This window comes from Camelus bactrianus, chromosome 6 (assembly GCF_048773025.1).
Source record: "Camelus bactrianus isolate YW-2024 breed Bactrian camel chromosome 6, ASM4877302v1, whole genome shotgun sequence".
Taxonomy (NCBI): Eukaryota; Metazoa; Chordata; class Mammalia; order Artiodactyla; family Camelidae; genus Camelus; species Camelus bactrianus.
Window position 1 is genome coordinate 75,672,522 of NC_133544.1, and position 17,753 is coordinate 75,690,274.

The window sequence follows — 17,753 nt, forward strand, 5'->3', positions numbered from 1 at the left end:
GCAATTCACTCCCTCTCACTCAGCCTGAGATTTCTCAATGAAAATAAAGGCACTGGTCACTAGATCATTAGTAGGGTCCTTTCAGCTCTAAAAATGCTGTACTTCTACACTGGTATTTTGTTAGCAGCTCAAACTCAGTGTGCCTGCAGTGGAACTCACACCAGCCCTTCCTCTAACTCTTGTCAATGGTTCCATCATTTTCTAGTCGTTTAGGCTTGAAACCCTAGGCATCTTTGCCTCCTTCTCCTGATCTAGTCCTATGTATCTAATGAGTTGCAACATCTTATGAAAGCAGCCTCTGCACTGTCCTCTTGCAGATCTTTTCAGTTTTTATTAGTTGTCAACAGCGGGGTTATTACTGCCCAGCATTTCTCAATGTGGTTCTTTTATCAGATGGCACCCACAAAACTGTAGCTCTAACTAAGTTAAATCCAGCTTTCTTCCAGTGTTTAAAATAATCTCAGCTTAAGTCAGCATTCCAACTGATCTGGCTTTAAGAAAATTGAGGAAGAAGCCCACAGAGTCTGCTTCAAGGAATCTTCTCATTTCTTTCGCCTTAGTCTTCAGATACCCTCTGAAATTTAAAAGCGGTAAACACTATTCTCTTCTTCTAGGTCCTAAGTAAACTTAAACTAAAAGGCAAATGTCACAATGATAATATGTGATAATGTCTTGATACATGAATAGGTGGCAGGCAACTTTTGTTAACAGACTAACAACTGCATCTGTTCCAGCTCAGTCTTATTTTTTAAAATAGCTGCTTTATTGAGATATAGTTCACATAGCATAAAGTTCACTCTTTAAAGAGTGCAAGTCAGCAGTTTTTAGTATATTCACAGAGTTGTTCTTCTATCATCACTAATTCCAGTACATTTTCATCATCCCCCAAAGAAATCCTATACCCATTAGCAGACACTTCCCTTCCAACTCCTCCCAACCCCTAGCAACCACTAATATACTTTTGATCTATTGATTGGCCTATTCTGGGCATTTCATATAAATGGAACTGCACGATATGTGGTCTTTTGTGTCTTCCTTCACTTAGCATAGTGTTTTTAAGGTTGATCCACATGGTGGTAATGTGTATCAGTACTTCATTTCTTTTTAAGGCCAAAAAATATTCCACTGTATAGATATACCACATTTTATTAATCTCTTCTTCAGTTGATGGACATTTGCATTGTTTTCATTTTTGGCTGTTATGAATAATGCTCTTATGAACATTTGGGTACAAGTTTTTGTGTGAATGTTTTCATTTATTGTCAATATATAGGATTGGAATTGCTGTATCATATGGTAACTCCATTTTTAACATTCTGAGGAACTGGCAAACTGTTTTCCAAAGTGGCTGCACCAGTTTTACATTCCCACCGGCAATGTATGAGGGTTCCAGTTTCTCCACATCCTCACCAACATGTGGAAGTCCATCCTTTTTTTTTAAAATTGAAGTAGAGTCGGTTTACAGTGTTGTATTAATTTCTGGTGTGTAGCATAGTGTTTCAATGATACAAATGTATATATATATTCCTTTCCATATTCTTCTCCATTTAGGTTATTATAAAATATTGAATATAGTTCCCTGTGCTATACAGTAGAACCTTGTTATTTATCTATTTTATATATACTAATTAGTATCTGCAAACTCTGAACTCTCAATTTATCTTTCCCTATCCCCTTTCCCCCCTGGTAACCATAAGTCTGTTTCTGTTTTGTAGATAAGTACATTTGTGTTATTTTTTTTTTAAGATTCCACACATAAGTGGTATAATATGGTATTTTTCTTTATCTTTCTGGCTTACTTCACTTAGTATGATGATCTCCAGGTCCATCCATGTTGCTGCAAATGGCATTATTTTATTCTTTTTTATGATTGAGTAGTATTCTACCGTGTATGTGTGTGTGTGTATATATATATACACCAGAACTTCTTTATCCAGTCATCTGTTGATGGACATTTGATGTTATCTAATGATAACATTTAGGTTGTTTCGATGTCTTGATTATTGTAAATAGTGCTGCTCATCCTTTTTGATCATATCCATTCTAATGGGTGGGATATAGTATCTCTTTGTGGTTTTAATTTGCATTTTCCCAATGACTACTGATGCTGATGATCTTTTCACATACATCTTCTTCAGGTCACACCTCAGTCTTAGGACAGATAAAGATTAAAATACCTTTATATAGAGAGAAACTGATGAAGGAAGAAGAAATCTTTCTTTCAATCATCTTTCTTTCAAATGAGGCCAAATTAATAGTTGTTTGAAAATGCAAAGGGGGAATACTTCTTTAAATACATAGCATGGGACTCTGGGGTTAAAAAACCCTTTTATCTTTAAAAAGTGAGAAAAGATAACTTCAAGGTTAAACGATTGAGAGGAAATTTCTCTTTTAGAGTAGATAAATAAATAGTAAATACTGTTCACTCAAAGAATTGAAAGTAGACTTGTAAAAGACATTATCACCAATGTTCCTATCTTTTGAAGAGCCTTTGAGACTTACCTAGAAGTTAGTAGACAATGTAACAAATCTACTATTTTGAAAAAGGTACTTACCATTATAATTTAAATGAACCCACATAGAAAAACTCAGTTAACAGGAAAGATAAAGCATATGTGTGTGGGGAGGTTGGTGGGGAGTTGTCACACAGCCCTGCCCCTAATGGTGCTCAATTAATATTTGTTGACTGGATTAATTTTAAAATCACTTCCACTTTACTTAACAATAATAGCTACTAATTACTGAGTGCTCACATGTGCCAGATAAGAGCTTCATGTCTGTTATCTCATTTACTCATCTATGAGGAGGTATTTGTATGATAATCTCAGGTGGATGAAGAAACTGAGCCTTAGAGAGTTTAAGTAAATTGTCCAGAGTCAAATAGCTGCCAAGTAACTGACACAGCCAAATTCAAACTCGGGTCTCTAAGACTTCAAAGCCTGTTCCCTTACCTTCTGTACCTCTTGATTTTCTCCAGATTCTCAGGGAAATATCAATTGCAACACAAAGTATATATGTAGTCCAATTACTTCCATTATTGGATACTCTCCTGCAAGTTTCATGTTGTGTTACATGCTCCCGTCTATCCTTCAGGAGATTTCTGAGTGTTTCTTCTGGGAGTTATTTATCAGACAGTTGCCCTTCTTAGGATGCCACTGTACTTATAAAGATTGTGTGGTAGAGTCTTTGACAAATTGAACTTCTACAGGTCAGCTGGAGCTGAATGCTGAAGACAGAGAAAGACCAGGACCTAGTATGAGCACTCTAAACAAGCCTAGAAATGCCAAAGATGCTTCCCTGAGAACTCTATGGAGGCAGGAGAAGGTATTTTAGCACAGGTGTAGCTGTTGCCCCTACATTACAGTCAAGGAAGGGAGAACGTCCAGAAGGGGACAGATGCTCCAGAAAAGTCTGCCCCATTGGGATGGTTCTGGAAATAGACTACATAGTCATCCCCACTTGAGTCCAACCTTCAGACTTTTAACAGGGGCTAAAATAGCTCCACTCACCCTGCTGAAAAAGCTGTGCCTCGCATTTTCCCCTAAGTTGGCCCTTCCCTTTCCTAACCCAATAGCCACTAGCACTGGTGGTGCTGGCCATGGATGGGCCACATCTAGTCAGCACCCAAGAGCAAGGAAGGCATATGGCCAATTCTGAAATGATGGAGAAGCTACTGAATCACCATCATCTTGTTACATAATGTCAGTGCCACAGGAATGTCTTTGCCCAGGAACAATTTCAGGTTTTGCAGGAAATATCCTTAGATGCCTCAGTGGTGGGAGGGCAGCTTTCACTGCACTCTCTCTCTTGTTCATTCTTTCAGCCCAGATTTCTCTCCTAGTATTTTTTCAACTCTCTTCTTAAATCTAACTGCCTATTTTCATCTTTGGGCTAGATTCTCAAAAAAAAGAAAAGAAAGAAAAAGAAAAAAGAAACGGATTAAATGACCAACAACTAGAAAATGGTTAAAGAAATTACAACACGTTCAGCATTTGGCTCTTAAGTGAATAAATAAGTTTTCTTAATGAGTATTTTTTATTTATTGGATGAATGCATTTAGGATTTAGAATAAATTAATTTCATCATAGGATACAACAAGCAACCACTAAGAAGAATATTTACAAAGAGTGTTAATAACCCAGGACGATTCTTATGTCATGATATTAAGAGAAAAAGAACAGAATGTGGAACTATACATACAGGGTTTTCTCAACCACGTTGAATATCTATGTATATAAAATCCTGGAAAGAAATCCACTAAAATTTTAATAGTATCTTTATGTATTTATTCATTCATTCATTTATTCATTTATTTATATTCTTTATCTGTGTTGAAGTGTAGCCCATTTATAGTATTAGTTTCAGGTGTACAGCAAAGCAATTCAGTTATACACGTACATACATATACACAGTTTTAATTTATTTTTCATTACGGCTCATTACAAGAAATTGAATATATTTCCCTGTGCTATACAGCAGGTCCTTGCTGCTTATCCACTTCAATAGTGACTATCTTTGGATACAAATTCTTTATATTCTTCTTTCTGCTTTTCTGCAACTTATGCAGTGTTCTCTATGAACCATTACTACATTTATAATCAGAAAAAAAAAACCCGTAAATGTCCTTTTTTTTCCTTCTTTAGAAGCAAGGGATTCTGTGTATACCATAAAGAACTCTCTCATTGTCCCAGATGTTCTCCCTCGCAGCCCTGCCCCAAGAAAACTGTAAACACTGCGCTGGGAGAAGCCCTCCCACGGCCACCTGGCTCCTCTGGCGCGCGCACACGAGGTGCTCGGTGGGACCCGGAGATTAGCGTGGGAAGCGTTCTGAGTGTCTGTGCACTTGGCCAGGCTCTCTCAGGTCTGTGCTTGCTGTTTTCACTCCTGCCTATCTCACTTGTTGCTGGCGAGGAATTTTCCAGAACTATCACTCCCCGCAAAAGGCACTTCTCTAATTGGGCCTTGGGAAAGGGAGACGTCACATTTGCCCATTTTCTGCCCCCGTCTCTCTGGTTGGCTTGGGCAACGTCCCAGGAGAAAGCGCTCACCCCAGCCCCATCACGATCATTTATGTGACAGAACTTCCCCCACTGTCATATCCTGGTCTCATTAAGAAAGATCTGCCCAGAAAACAAAAAATAAATTTAAAAAATTAAATAAATTAAACAAAGCAAAACAAAAAGGTATAGCCCCCCGCCCCCCTCAAAAACACACACACACACAGAAAGTGAACAAAAAAAGTAAAACAAACAAAACAAAACAAACAAAAAGGAATAAACTGGGAAAAAGAAAAGTAAAGAAAGGCCTGACTAAACAGAATTATTCACAGTCTGCAAGCTTGGGGTCAAGGAAAGAAACAATTTTGAACTTTTGCTTGGGAATCCTAAATTTCAGTTTCTGCCATGCTGTTCAGAATTTAAAAGTGAAACTATATACTGAGGATTTCAAGGCCTGAGCCACAAATATTCAGCCATAAGATGGAAATAAAACCATTTGAAAGGCATGAAATTTTAATGAAGGCCTGATTTAGAAACGGCAGAATATGACAGCCAACGCATGGCCTTTTCTAGAAAGTTATGTTGTTCACGTGACAGCAAGTCAGTCATCCCAGGGGGCAGATTTCACGCATATCAGCATCCTCCAGACTGCAACAGGAGATGGAGTGCTTTTCTGGCCCAGCTCTGTAGCAACCAGACTTCTAACTCAGCTGCCAATTTATGGCTGGGAAAATTTAGTAATCCCAGATTTCCATACACAGACAATTAAAATAAGTGTTTACTACTAGAGGACTGGCTCTGGTTAGACCAACTTGTTATATTTCACAGGCTTCCTTGGTTCTCAGATCCAAAGCCTTTCCCAGGCCCTGGAGGCAGAGTGAGGCAGTGCCTCCCTGTGCACCAGCAGGCCTTGTCAATACCTCTTTTACAGCACTTGCCACATGGCTGTACCAGCTTGTTTACAGATCTGTCTCAATCACCAGGCTCAGACCTCTGGAGGGCAAGGGCTATATAGCTCTTGTATCTAGCACAGTGATTGCCACTTAATAAATGTGGAATTATTGCCTAATCAAAATGTTAATTGTTCCCCTCAGAACTGATACCGCAATTTAAAACAATCTTATTTAAGAGAGGCATATTTCTAGAATTTCAGAACTGGGAGGGACCTCACTGGGTCGCTGGGATAACCATGGCTCAGAGAGCGCCAATGACCCATCCAAATCCATCAGACATTGCTGTGATCATGCCTCAGTGCAATTCTCTTAGCGAGAGTTAAATGAGCTTTAGGAAAATGGACTTTGGTTTTACATGCTGGGAATCCAAATCTGTAAACCTTTAACTTCCAGATTTAGCAAAATGGTGTTACAGGCCTCAAAAAATGCTTCAAGTGTGGATAGTATAGGCCAGCATTTCACGCAAGTCTGCCCTCTAAACTTGCAGAAGCTGTGTATCAAGAGGAACCTTACTTGAATGTGTCCAGACTATTTCTGTGAGTTGTCGGAAATTTTCTTTTGTTTTCCATTATAGGTTTTAGATTTACAGAAAAATTAAAGATAGTACAGAGTTTCTTTCCTGTCACCCAGTGTCAGTTTCCCCTCCTGTTATCATCTTACGTTAGTTACCACAGTACGTTTACTGAAACTAAGAAACTAACACTGTGCATTCCTATTAACTAAACTCCAGATGTTATTCAGATTTCACCAGTTTTTCCACCAATGTCCTTCTTCCGTTCCACGATCCCACCCAGGATACCACATTACATTTATTTCTCATGTCTTCTCTGGTCTCCCCTGATCTAGGATAGTTTCTTACTCTGTGTTCTTCATGACCATGATGATTTTGAAGAGTACTGCTTCGGTATTTTGTAGATTGTCTCTCAAATTGGGTTAATCTTATGTTTTCCTCATGATTAGACTGGGGTTGTGGGGTTTTGGAAAGGATGCCACAAATGTGAAGTACCCTTCTCAGCACATTACAGCAGGAGGTAAATGGTATCAATGGGGAGGCTGACGTTGACCCAGGTCACTTGGTGAAGGTGGTACTGGCCAGCTTTCTCCACTGTAAAGTTAGTATTTTTCCTTTCCGTTCTCTGTTCTTTGGAAGTGAGTCACTAAGATCAGCCTGGAAAGGGAAGAGAGGTTTCTCTTCATGTATTATTTGGAATTTTTTGTTAGGGAGATTTATCTCTTGTCCTCCCTTTATTTTTATGGAAATTTTAGTTTAATAGATATATATATAGCAATTTCTTGAATTTGTGGGAAGTTAAACTAAAATTGTAATTGTATGAGACAGTCAGTTTGGGCAGATACAAAATAAGCATATGGAGTTAGCATATGAATTTGAGAGATAAACATCTCTTTGGGGGACACCAGTATGGCTGAGAAGGTTCATATCAGTAAACATTTCCAGATAACTGAAATTTATTCCTCTAATCACCAAAACTTTTTTTTATATATAAATTTCTCCCATTCTTCTAGCTGCCTTTCTAAGATGTATCATATGCTCTTATCTTTTTGAACAAAATATCCTGAACACAAATTTAACCTTTTTATAACAATTGATCATTATACTGAAATTCACAGCAATGATAATGGTTAAACTGGATGACCTCTAAAGTTTTTTTCCAATCCAAGTTTAACAACTATCAGACAAAATTAATAAAGCTATGTCCCCAAATCACCAAAGACGTCTTGTTTTCAACCTAAGGTTTTTTTTTTACCTTGGGTTGAGGTACACTGGTGTCGGCCTTACTTCTAGGTCAGAGAGAAGCACCAGGGGTTCACACAAAAGCATCCAGGAGAGTACATACAGATCACTCGGGGAAGTTGTTGTTAAAAGGCAGATTGGAATCTAAGCCTGAGATTCTGCATTTCTAACAACCCCCCCAGGTGATGCCAAGGACCTGGGGAGCCCTACATACAGAACTTTGTCGTCTGGCTGTTGGCAAAGCTTTAGAAGGCCAGGACGTTCCTGAGACAAGGCAGAGCTTTCCTCTCATACTGCAAAGAGCTTTGAATAGACATGGATCACTCACAAAGTACAATCGGAGTTTAGAAAAGGAAGGAGCTAGGTGACAAAAATAAATAATTTATTCTTCAGATATAAGCCAAAAGGAGGAAAGAGAATTCTCTTCCTAAAGAATGCAGGAAGACATTCAGAGGCAGACATTTCCCAGACTCCTGTTTCCTCTGATGTTGCAAAGAAGTACCCAGACCACATCAGAAGGACAATAAGCTAGTTTTACGTAATGATCAGTTTTGTGGAGAGAGGTCCGCTTCTAGAACTTGAGGCTTCTTACTCTAAAATTACACTTGAGGATTTTAGGACAGCACTATGATGTACATTTTCTATGATTGCTCCTAGTATTTTCTCACGATCAGAAGGTAGGTTTAGCTGTCCTTCAACATCTAAGCCACAACAGTCAAACCCTTAGCTGCCTTCAAATTAAGCTAATGTGACATATGGAATCTACTTATTTAATAGGTGAGTCATCTTTCACCACCCAAAGGAGATTGGTTCCAGGACCCCTGTAGGTACCCAGTTCCGCAGTGTTCAAGACCCTTGTATAAAATGTTTGCATATAACCTATGCACAGCCTGCCTTACACTTTATATGATCTCTAGAGTACTTATAATACCTAATGCAATGTACATGCTATGTAAATAGTTGTAAATACAATGTAAAAACTATGTAAATAGTTGCCAGAGTGCAGCAAATTCAAGTTTTGCTGTCTGGAACTTTCTGAAATTTTTTTCCAAATACTTTTGACCCATGGTTGGTTGAACCCACTGATGCAGAACCTGGGGATACAGAGGGCTGACTGTACAATGAAATTATAATTCTGAGTGAAATGTAGTATCTTTATTAGGGCAACCCGTGAAGGGTTTCTCGACTGTGAGAAGGCTTTCATGTCATTGTATCTATTACAGCAGCCTGTCTGAGAGAGTTCTGGTCAGAAATGCAGTACTGAGGAAAGAACACTGTGCATGCTGATCTGGAGGCTTGAATTCTAGCCCCTGCTCAACCAGTACCCACTGGGATAATATTAACTGCTTGGACAGGTCACTTATCCTCTCCAGGAACTGTACAAACTAGATGATCTCAGAGTTTCTTTCAAGTCCTCGTTTTTTCACCACTCCATTCCTGTATCTCAGAAAGACAGTGTGCATACATTTCAAAATAATGCTTAGCCCTGTTTACGGTGTCATTAATAAAGCTGATTCCGCCAACTTTATGTCTAACTCTTGAGCAAGTAGCAGCTTGAGTGTTATATCAAGTAATTATCAGAGGAAAAATAGATGAGATTTGACCTCATTTCTTGTGTAGGTATGTTTGTGGTTGTAAGCTAGCTAAGCTAAGAGATTAGTTAATATTACACAGAGTTATTGCTAAACTCTCCTTTTCCCCAGATAATGACTAAAAAAAAAAATCAAAGTTTATAGCATGAATTATTACCAGCTGGTAAGATCCTGAATTTCTCATGCTGGTAACAAATATTATATTAGAGTTGATTTTAGATTTAAAAAAAATATTCTGAGCTCATTGACTGAATTTTAAAAGGTAAAAAGGAAAAATGCTGACTGCTGCCTGAAAAATTTTAGCTTGGTAAATATGTACTAAGACAGTGGCAGGCACCGTGGGAGAGCGAGACACAAGCCAGCAGAGTAGTAAGAGCATGGGCTTTAGATCTGTACTTCCAGTTGAAGCTGACTCTGTTGCTTACTAGCTGTATGACCTTGTGAAGTTGTTTAAACCCTCTGGAACTCAGCTTTCTTGAATGTAATCCAGATAATATGAGTACATAATTCATAGAGTTGTTATGAAGATTAATACATGTAAGGCACTTAAAACACCACTCACTACAAGTTAGCTATTGTCATTATTATGAATAGGAACTGAAATGGGGAGAAGGGGAACTAGTCAAGACAGGAAGGCACGTTTGGTCACATTAAGAAAGAAAAAGATGCTGAGAGCAGGTTCAGAAATGGGGAAGATAGTGGTACTTGCCACATCTGCTTCCTACATTGAATGTTCTCTGTACATGACCAAAACACTCTTGTATATAACTCTTCACTATTTGCATGTGTGTGTGTGTGTGTAAAATATTTCAAAGTGATTTCATATTTATCATCCCACTTGATTATCAGCAGTCTAGGGAGGTAGAATCTCTTACACGATCTAGCAATACTGCTGACTCTCTCAGAAGCAGGGTAAGGCAAGCACAGGATGGACTCTCAGCACCAGAGCACAGTGCAGGAGAGCACAGACAGCACAGCAGGCCACCCCTTCCCATCTGGACTCCCAGAGGTGCTGCTGGGCTCCTTACATGTCCCTAGAGATTTAATGTGAGGCTATTTGGTTTCCCAATTGTACCTTTCCTGAAAGGATTATATTTGATAATCCTTATATCTTCACATTCACCAAATGTACCTCATGTGCCTTGGCAGTAAGCGTATTTTGCATGCCTTGCATGGCCTTAGCTATGTATCAGGAAGTAGCCATTTAAAACACTTTCTCAGAGGGGAGGGTATAGCTTAAGCAGTAGAGTACCTGCTTAGCATGCAGGAAGTCCTAGGTTCAATCCTCAGTACCTCCTCTGAGAATAAATTAACCTAATTACCTCTCCCCTCTCCCTGCCAAAGTAAAAGAAGTAAATAATATAATAAATAAATAAAATATTTTTAAAAACCCACTTTCTCTGTTTAACCCTGAGAGATACTTGTATTGCTGTGTTTTGTTTTGATTGTTTTTGTTATGATAGCAAAGCAGTATCCTATAGCATGGGCCACAAAAGTATTTCAAATAGAAGAATTAGGGAACCAGTAGAAGATGACTACATGGTGATGGTAGCTAGTAACAGGAAACATGTATCAGAGAAGTTATTAACTTATTATTATTAATTAAAATAATAATTAACAATGACCACTTACCATGTGCCTGGCAGTATGCCAAGTGTTTTGTGTGAATGTACTCAACATGATATTGCAGTATGCCCAGTATATAAGCAAACAGTGGAAGTTCAATAAATATTTGCTAAGTAAATGAATCTATCAGACAGGAACTACTTTTATCCATTTTACAAATAATGAACATCAGGTTTAGAATTTTAAACTTTGCCCAAGGTCACATAACTATTAAGCAACGAGTAAACAAACAGTTTGTAAGCCCAAATTTGATTATAGCATAACATAGTGGTTCAGAATGGGAACTTGGGAGCCAACCAGACCACCTCGTTTTGAATTCTAGCCCTGCCACTTACTAAGTGTATGACCTTTCTGTGCCTCAGTTCCTTCATCTGTAAATTAGAAATAATAATCCCAACCTCCCAATGTTATTGGAAGGATTACATGTGATCATACATGTAAAGCACTCAGAACTGTGCCTGGCACTTCTAAGTATAACTGTTACTATTTAGTAGAGCCTTATATTACATACCAGTAGAGCTTTCCACTTTTCAAAAGAAACTTCCATGATATCTCATAATATCCTTATAAAGTAGGCAATAATCATTACAATTAATACAATAGTATCTCAGGGAGTATAGTCTATAAAAATATTGACTCAGTATGTTGTACACCTGAAACTAATATAATATTGTAAATCAACTGTACTTCAATTTTAAAAAGTAATAGTATCTCACTTAATCCTCACAATAATCCATTTTATAAGAACCAGGCTCAGAAGGGTTAAATGGATTGCTCAAGCTCACACAGCAAGTAGTTAGGCCCTGTTAGGAAAAGGCAGAATGAAAGATGAAAGATAACTAACACACAGTGTCAACTCTTAAAATGAGGAGGGAGTAGAGGGAAGACAGGAAAACAGCTGGCTCACTCCAGGCATAATGACGCCATGTGCCATGTGTAAAATGACACCATGACGCCATGTGTAAAAGGGGTGCAGGTTACACGCTGAGGAAAGCCAGAGTTGGAATTGGTGAATTCTGTCCAGAGGTGGCATGTTTGCCTAGAACGTATTGCAATGGCACCAAAGCAGGTCAGACACTGTTTCATGGTAATGAAACATACCGAGTCTACTTGAATTCAGAAAAGTTTGAAAGTCTGGGAGTAGCAGAGCAACATGGAAAGAAGTTTCCCAAAGAAAACTGAAAAATGCTTGAGCATTCATGGCCTCTCCCACACATTTTTGGACTTAGGAGGGAAACACTGACCTTCACTTCCACGGACAAATGAAGTATTCATTACTAAGGATAAAGTGAACAATGTGATTATTCTGAAGAAAGTTCCCTATCTGCTTGAGAAGACTCAGAATGTGTATCTTCCTTCCTTTATCTTCAGTTTTGCTACTTTGGAACCCAGTAGATCAATTTCTTCTGGAGTCGGTCCTCCCATTTTGAAGTCAAAAGATTATGATATCTCCTCCCCTCCTCTTGCCTCTCCTCTCCTCCCCCCTCCTCTCCTCCCCCAGGGCTTGTACTGTTCTAGCAAGGTCTTACCAACCAATATGGTATAGTGGTGCAGCAAAGATATTTTCATCCCCTCTGCCTACTCTTGGTGCCTTGGAAAATAGAAATGAAAGATTTCATTCCATTCTTGCATGGGGAGTAGCAAAGAACTAGAGGAAACTTTGTTGAAGTAATACCTGTGAATTACTATGAATAAACCATTTGCAGATAATGTCTTCCCTATTTCTGTAGACTAGCCTTGTTTCTGGCTCAGATTCCAAGATCAGATCTTACGTAATATTGGGCCACTTTTGTTACCAAGTCTAAACTCGTTCTGCTCGCCGCAGGACAGGCCAGTGTATCAGGGGACGAGGTGCTGGGGCAAGGAATAGTGACTTTATGTGGAAAGCCTGCAGACCAAGAAGATGGCTGACTGGAGACCCATCTTCTCCAACTCAGAATTCAGGCTCCTTTTATACTAAAAAGGGGAGGGGATATGCTTGATTGTTGCAAACTTCTTGGGTAGAAGTTCTTTGTTCTTGAAATCCTTTGTTCTTGCAGCTGTCCGTGTGGGTCAGATCATGGTATCCCTGTAAACCTCCAACAAAACAAACGTTATTTTCTATTCTGAAACTTGTTATCTTTATATGAATGGAAAAGTGTTAATATCCTTAAAGGTTAGAGCCTTGAGAATGGGCCATCCTGTCTATTTCAGGCTGTAGGCAACTTTCTTTTACAAAAGGTGCAGAACCAGCAAGACTAAGCCTAGGAAATGGGGCACAGGGTTAAAGGCAAAGGAACAGATCTAATATGGAGTCAGATTTGTTCTTTTCTATTACACTCTTAGAAAGCTTTGAATGTTTGAAAGATCTAGAATTTAAGATAAATATAACCCCCAAACCGGTCAAAGTACAGTAGTCCCCTGGCTGGATTAATATAGTGGCAATGTGAGGAGAGACTGGAGGGATGGAGTTTAGTTGAGGGGCTGTGGCAATAATCCAATAAAAGTGCTAAGGGTTCCTATTGATAGTAGGAAGAGAAATGGAGAGATGAACATTTAGATAAGTCAGCAGCACGGGGTTTTCCAACTGTGTGTTATATTCAACCTTAAGATACAGTATTTGAACATTAGCAATGATTGTGGCAACGATCTTGAATTTTAACAGACTCTTATAATGATTGATTTAACTGAAATTTTTTAAATGGCAAAAGAGGGAGAGATGAATGATAGAAGTGTCAGGAGAGGTGGCCTCAGTCAGGGGCAGGGGCATCCTCCTTGAAGATTCCCCTTGAGGTCTGCTTAGGTCTACCCTGATTAGCATCTGATGTGTCTGGATAGAATAAGATCTAACCCACGTAGGAAAAGAGTTACCAGACTCTATTCCCTAATTTGAGTCAAATTCAATTCAGTAAGTATTTATGGAGCACAATTATATTCCTGTATACTATATACCATAGATACATATTGTTAAAGTTAGTTTCTGTCCTTAAACAAGTTAACATCTACTTGGAGTAATAAAATATCTATCTATGTAAAACAATAAGAAAAAATAGCATGAAAGTGTCAAAAGTATGGTATAGACAAAACTGGCCTTCTTTTAATTTCTTAAACACAGCAAGCATGTTCCACCCTCAGGGCACTGGCACAGGTTTTCCCTCTCTGGTACCCAGACCTGCACCTATCCCCAATTCTTCTGCCTGTTTGTTTTTATCCCTCAGGTTTCAGCTTAAATGTCACTTCATCAGAGAGGCCTCCCCTGCTTCCATGTGTTCAAGTAGCCCTTTTTGTTTTATTTTCTTTCATAGCAATTTTTATCACCTTTAATTATCTGGTTTGTTTACTTTTTGAGTCCTTTAATGTCAGACTTCCCCCACTTAACTATAAACTTCATGAAGGCAACAGAATTACACTTTTTTTTAACCACCATATATATTCAGCCTCTGGTACAGTAAGTAACACAGAGTAGATGTTCAACAAATATTTGTTTAATAAATAAATGAATATTATTACTTTTATGAGTTGAACAGTTTGAACCAACAACACAGGGGATAATTATTTTAAGGACTTATTTCTAAAAAATGATGAAGCAAGCAGTTTCCTGAAAATCTGCAAGACCAGCCTTTCAGAATGTTCTGTGAACTATAGTCTGCAGGTCATTTGTAGTCCAGTGAAGATTTCTCATGGCTCTAATCACCTCCCTTCCCTTGACTCTGTATCTTGTCAAGAACAGTTCTAGCCTTGGTATATGAGAAAGACTAAAGGTGGAAAAATTTAAAGAACAATTTTAATGATGACCTCTTTCAGGGGATTTTCATTATATACTTTAAAAGAAGAAAGTCTGTTTGGCATATTAAATGTCTGAGGAAATAAGTCACTTGATGTATCTGCATGAACATGTTGAGGTGAAAGCATTTGCAAATCATGCCTTTTCAAGTGTGGTTAACTGTATTTCCAGACACATCTATTACAACTCATGATCATTGCTACTGTTCAAATATACTAGGGTTGAACATAACATGAAGATGGAAACATAAGAAAGACTAGCATTCATGGATCCTTAGATGACTCATGCTACTGGCTTAACCATTTTCTTTAGATTTTTCACAATTGTGGCATGTTTCACGTCCTGAAATATAATATTTAATGTGATGTTATTGATGCCGAAGGCACACAGATAGTATATAATCATTATTCTAAAAAAGAAACAGGTTCCAACTTTTTTTTTTTTTAAATTTCTTTCTTCAGCAACCATGGGGGGAAAAGTCACAGCAGGACTTAGAGGCAAAGGCAGAGACCCCAAACCAGCTGGTTTTTCCTTTGCAGGCTGGAGCAGAGTTTGAACCAGGCCAGACCACTCCAACTATGGCTGTAGCCTGCTCTCTATGATCTGGTCCCAGGTTCACTGGTTGCAAACTGGCTTCACTTCATCCAAGGGCCTAGCCTGAGCACGGCTTCCTCAAGTTTGAGCATCCCTTGCCGCTTCTGCTGGTGGTACTGGACTGGAGCATCCATTTGGTCTATGAGGACGTTTCTGAATGAGACCAACTATCTCTTTTTAATTTTAAATTTATTGCTAATTCAGAATGTTTATGGTTAATTTAGTGTTAGACTGTAACCTTGAATGTAGCAAATGAAATCAAGAAGAAACTATTTGTTAAATGCATCTCTTCAGGAAAATCTCACCAAAGATTTTGTTTAACAGGCTATTAGAAACAATTCAAAGCTAGAATTATTTCCAGACAATAGCAAGATAAATTCAGTTTGTTTGGATTTTGAGCTATCACAAAATTTTGGATTTTGAGAGTCTCATTTTGATATTTAATATAGCAATTAAGTTATAACTTGGAAAGTGAGTTCTACATGGCCTGGGACAGGTGGAAATTATGTGAAAATAAGTAACTACATACACAACAGATTGTTTCATACACCTGGGTTTGAATCTTGGGAAAACCTAGAAGCCACAGTTGAGAGCACTTCAAACTCACCAACCTTGTAGCCTTAGCACTTATTTTAGTTCTGGACTCCCTCTAGTGGTTCAACTTTTTGGTACTCTTCAGTTTATAGAATCACCACATTTTGGGTCATATTCAAAACAAATAAATAAAAGAACCACGCAACTCCTATTAGAGTGGTTTCCCACAAGGAGGAAACTATTTCATTAAATGGTATGATAAGCATGTATGTTAAGATAATTGAATTAATAGTGTTGCAAATGGTCTGCCCTAAAGGGACACAGTGGATTTCACTGGCTGACTGGAAAAGCCAGCTGTAGTTCTGCTGAGAATGTGTGGATAAGAGCTGAAAGTCCAGGAACAGGATTCCTGATTACTATTGTTTGCAGCCTAAGGTGAGAACCAAACCTTTTAAAGAGAGATAGAAGTGAGTATTTCCTGGATATATAGGTCCTACAAGGTCAGATAATTCTAGTTTGACCTTGTATAAAGTCAGCCTTTCAGACCAACCCAAAACAACATGTGGTTTCCTTCACATCATATCCCTAATATTGCAGCCTCTACATCTATTTTATACCAAGTTAAAAAAATTCTAAGTGATTTAACTTTATTTGGTTCCCTAGATTGGCTTTGGTTATGCCCCTTGGCTATATCTTTTAAAAGTCTCCTACTTCTTCCACATAACTATATGCAAAATTTGAAGATGACTCTTGTGTTCACTCCATTAAACTTTCACTTCCTGGCCAGTTCTGTACTGTAGATACACATAAATCTACCAACCCTTTTATATGATAGCCCTTTGTATATTTAAGACAGTTATCATGTCCTCATTAAGTCCTCTTTCTCTTTTTTGGATCACCAAAACTTCTTAGAACCAGAATAAAAGAACCTCTGTCAGGTAAAGGCATCATGATAGAATAACTCAACGGGCATTTTATTCACATCTTCGGAGGTAAAAACGTTGTTGTTGTTGTTTTTATTTCAGGACAAACAAAGCTGTTATTGAAAAGTCTGAGTTTGAAGTCTTTGTTCTCCAAGGAGAATAGAAGCAAATAAGATTAAAAGAAAGAAGAAAATAGGATATAATAGGTGATTTACCCATTTCAGGACCTCCTCTTAGTATGCTGTCTTCTGGTTCCTTTTAAGTTGTTCCAGCATAGGAGCTAGAAGCATACAGCAGAGACCAGGTAAGTGACGGTGAAATCCAGAAGTCGGTCATAGTGTCTACCCTGACGTTTGGGTAGAGTGAGGCCAGTGACGGTCATTGGTCTGAAAATCCCAGATCCCAGTACTTTCCATTGAAAATATGTCGCTGTAGAGTCTGCAACTGATTATTTACTTAAGTGGGGTCGGGGTGGGCGGGGGGGAAGCAACCAAACCCCAGTGACTTAAGCACTCTATCTGCAATCTCAACTTTGTAATCTCATAAATGTGGGTTACAGTGAAAGTGGGAAAAACAGAGGTAGAGAGATGTGAGTAGGATAAAAACAAGGCATATTATCTTGACTTTAACACTTACCACACGAACAGAAGAGGTTATGATTAAGTTGTCAAAGAACATTCAAAAGAGAAATCAGGAATCTGAACAGAATGTATCGGTGTTGCACAAATACGTCAAATGACCTAGTTTTCCTTCTTTCCCCTCTTCAAGGGATTTAAAGTGCTACACTGCCCTTCTCTCTTGCTGTGTTGGTGCTTTTCTATACGAAGGGCATGTCTGGACCTCCCTAACAGGTTGGAACCCAGCATATCGAAGGTGCCTACAAGGCTGTATTTCTGAGTTACTCCAACTCATCTAAGACGTGAACACCAGTGCACTCCAAAATACTGTGCCCCTGAGCACAGTCGAGGTTTCTTAGCAAAATGGCGAAGTCTCTAGGCTGATAACTCCTGAAGCACAA

At 38.5% G+C, this 17,753-nt stretch overlaps 1 long non-coding RNA gene across 2 annotated transcripts in view; it reads left to right on the forward strand.

Moving 5' to 3' along the window:
• The window catches only part of LOC141577960 (uncharacterized), a 28,095-nt gene extending 10,367 nt beyond the window's left edge, over nt 1-17,728 (forward strand). The window contains exons 4-6 of one of the 2 annotated variants that reach the window (XR_012507654.1): nt 16,129-16,247; nt 16,838-17,039; nt 17,504-17,728. This is a non-coding gene — a long non-coding RNA (uncharacterized LOC141577960). The remainder of the gene's footprint in view (nt 1-16,128; nt 16,248-16,837; nt 17,040-17,503) is intronic. The other variant, XR_012507655.1, reaches the window with a different exon arrangement.
• Nucleotides 17,729-17,753: the final 25 nt, after the last annotated feature.